Genomic DNA, 3,066 nt, shown 5'->3' with positions numbered 1-3,066 from the left:
GGAGTTACCAGGCCAGCAGCAGGAGTTACCAGGCCAGCAGCAGGAGTTACCAGGCCAGCAGCAGGAGTTACCAGGCCAGCAGCAGGAGTTACCTGCTGCCTCAGCTCCTCCCCTGCTGCTGCCTGGGCAGGCGGGTGGGCTCCTCGGGCCACCCTTGGTGTGCTGTCAGAGCCGTATCTGCTGTAGGCAGTGCAATGCTCCCTTTCCCTGGGGTTTTCCTGCTGGGATGTTTGGCACAGACAGACAAGAGAGCGACTCTGAGTGATAATGCAAATTAGATCCTTTCTGGCTCCCTCTAACAGAAGTGTGTTATCTCGGGAATGAGGGGTTTCTGCATTTACAGCAAATTTGTGGCCGCTGTGTGAACCAACGTGGTTTGCATTGACCAGGCAGTGTGTTTGGTGACAGGAAAGGTGTCCATCCTCTTCTCTGTCCGTGTCATGCCTTGTCTCCGTGCTGCTGCTGATCCATAGCATTGACCTGTGTGTGGCGAATAAGCTCTGTCAGAGGTACCTGTTAAACCATAACCCTTTGGGTCTCCTTTGGGAGAGCTCTGATGAGCTTGGCAAGCATTTTGTCATTCCTGAAGCAACTTTCTTTCCCATAAATGGACTAACAGCATGCATGAAAGTGGTGCCAGTTCAGTGCCAGTGGCTGATGAATGCATTACATGAAGGTCCAGGAAGGTCCAGGACTGGTCTGGCCATCACAGAAGCTGCTGTGATTTTTTTATATTAGCATTTCAACATCCTGTTCACAGAGTTGCATTCAATAGTGGGATACAAGTAGGGAAGACAATCAGAAGAGTTGAAAATGGATTCATATCAGCATCAAAACAGTCTAGTTCCTAACTGCCATGAAACACTGTCACCATTTGAGATCGAGTTTTCTCTCTCAAAATTCACACACAGATCAATACTGTGGATGTACCACTGGTAGGATTTTTTCTTAAGTCATTTGTAGCGCGAAAGCAAGGGAAATCACAAAATCTGGGGTTTGTTTCTGGCAAGGACTGGCCAGTCTGAAAAGACTGGGACATATTTAACCTGTGCACACTGGCCTGTGTACAGCTATCCCTGAATTCTGCTGCAGATCCTGCAGTCCAGCAGGTATCTGCAAATGCAGGTCTTGGGGTCCTGCTGCCTCGGCTCTGCGGGAGTCTGAGCTAAGGAGACACGCTGGTCCCAGTAGCTCATGGATGGTTACGAGTACCAGTTGAGCAGGGAAATATTTTTGGCTTTGTCCTGAGGTTTGGAGGGTGTCCACTGTTTCCATTCTGAGAGTGTCACAGAGACAGATTGCTGCTGCAGCGATGAAAATATCTAGAGCTGCTTAAAAAAGCAAATATTCTCGGAGAAATAATGAGAATAAATGGAGCTGGTGCACAGTGTACGAACCGAGAACCGGGGTGGCAGCTGAGCTCTGCAGGGAACGGGGGACCAGAGGTAAAATCAGGGGGCTGGTGAGGGGAAGGAAGCTTTCCTCACAGTGAGTCCCTTAGATCACTGCTGCTTTAACTGCCTGACAAAGATGTGTGTTTTAAGGCCTGGCTTTTTCTTTGGTCTGACCTGAGTTCATTTGGTGTTTTGCTGAGGCTGGGAGTGGTGGGGTATTGGTCAGAGCCCCGAGCAAGCCCGAATGCTGCATCCCGGGACACTGGGGTCTTTGCCCAGGATTATGGTCAGGGGACTGAGCTGGATACTCCTAGTGTCCTGGGATATTGGGATATAGAGGGAGTGTCTCTGGGTGCTCCCTAGCCTTGGTCCAGGACATCCTGCTGTGCTGTCAGTCCAGCACAGGGGCCTCCAGCTGCCCACCAGCTTTCCTGGAGTGCCTTCCATGCAGGAATCTGTCTAAACTGTCTGCTGTGGCAGTGGTTCAGTGTGCCAGGAGGGGATGTGGGATTGGGATTCCTGCTGTGCTGTGGGATGGCCCCTCATGTGTTCTCCTAGCAGAGGGGCAGCCAGCCTGGCTGGCCCTTCCCCTGCACCGTGGGACTGTCCCAGGGGGAGCAGGAGGCTGCTCCTCTGGCATGAAGAGCTCTCCCATTGCTGCAGTTTCTGGGTCTCTGCAGCTCTCTGACCTCAGCTCCTCAGGCATCCAGAGGTGTTTAGACCTCGCTGTCAACAATGCTTCTGTTCCCTCCAGGGACTGTAAAGTGGGAAAGAGTGTGACTGACTCAGAAGTTCATGTTGAAGTCTAGGGGGTGATCAGTGGAGGAGCAGTAAGGGGGGAAGGTGTACCCTGTGGTCTCTGCTGTGTTGGATTTGCAGCTAATGATTATTAGCTGGTGAGGGACTGATTGGCTCATTGCAGGAAGGATGTAACAGTGCCTAAAACAAGGCAGGTTTTGTGAAAATTACTGTGCAGGTCTTGATGCCCAGGCCGTTCCTCTCTTCCTACACACTGCTAGAAGATGGCAGTAATTATCTTAAGTAATTCCTTCCTGCCTTATCTTCATTACAAATGCTACAGGACTGATGCACTTAAGAGTGAGTGAGAGAGAGAAAGTGTGTGCTGAATATTAAACATGCAGTTGCTGTTTCCCACCTTCTGTTTGGTCATGCCCTTTCCAACAGCAGGAAGCCTGCAGCCTCTGGATCACGGGTATCCATCCCCTGCCACCCGCCCTCCACTGTTTTCCCTGGTGCTGAGCACTGCCGGGTGCTGCGGATGCCCGGGATGGGGAGTGCTCCCTCTGGAGTGGGCAGGGACACTGCCATCCCTCCCGGCAGGGTGACAGGGACTGTGACCCTCACACGGGGGACTCTCACAAAGCAAGAGAGGGAGTTTTGACTGAGGTGAAATTACCTCAGAGAAGATGTGAGAGGCATTGGAACAGTATCCTCAAAAGGCTGACAGTGCAGAAGGATGTGGCCAGAAGTCTTGTGGCAGACTTGAGCCAGAGGTGGAGGCTGCAGCCAGGAATGTGTGATTGAGACACCAGGAAGGACATCCCACCGGTGAGGGCTGGGAGCTCCAGTGTTTGGGGACTCATGGGCAGCCTCTGAGATTGTGCTGGACCTGCTTGGCAGATTCTATGTCTGAATTAGATGTGTGAAAGTG

The 3,066-nt window shown here is 51.9% G+C and overlaps 1 protein-coding gene across 5 annotated transcripts in view; it reads left to right on the top strand.

Annotated features, from left to right (window-relative positions):
* Nucleotides 1-3,066, top strand: part of SLC24A3 (solute carrier family 24 member 3) — a 124,337-nt gene that overhangs the window by 80,944 nt on the left and 40,327 nt on the right. The window lies entirely within an intron of this gene.

This window comes from Lepidothrix coronata, unplaced genomic scaffold, assembly GCF_001604755.1.
Source record: "Lepidothrix coronata isolate B3197 unplaced genomic scaffold, Lepidothrix_coronata-1.0 Scaffold304, whole genome shotgun sequence".
Taxonomy (NCBI): Eukaryota; Metazoa; Chordata; class Aves; order Passeriformes; family Pipridae; genus Lepidothrix; species Lepidothrix coronata.
Note: the sequence above shows the minus strand (reverse complement) of the source record. Positions and strands in the feature narration are given on the sequence as shown.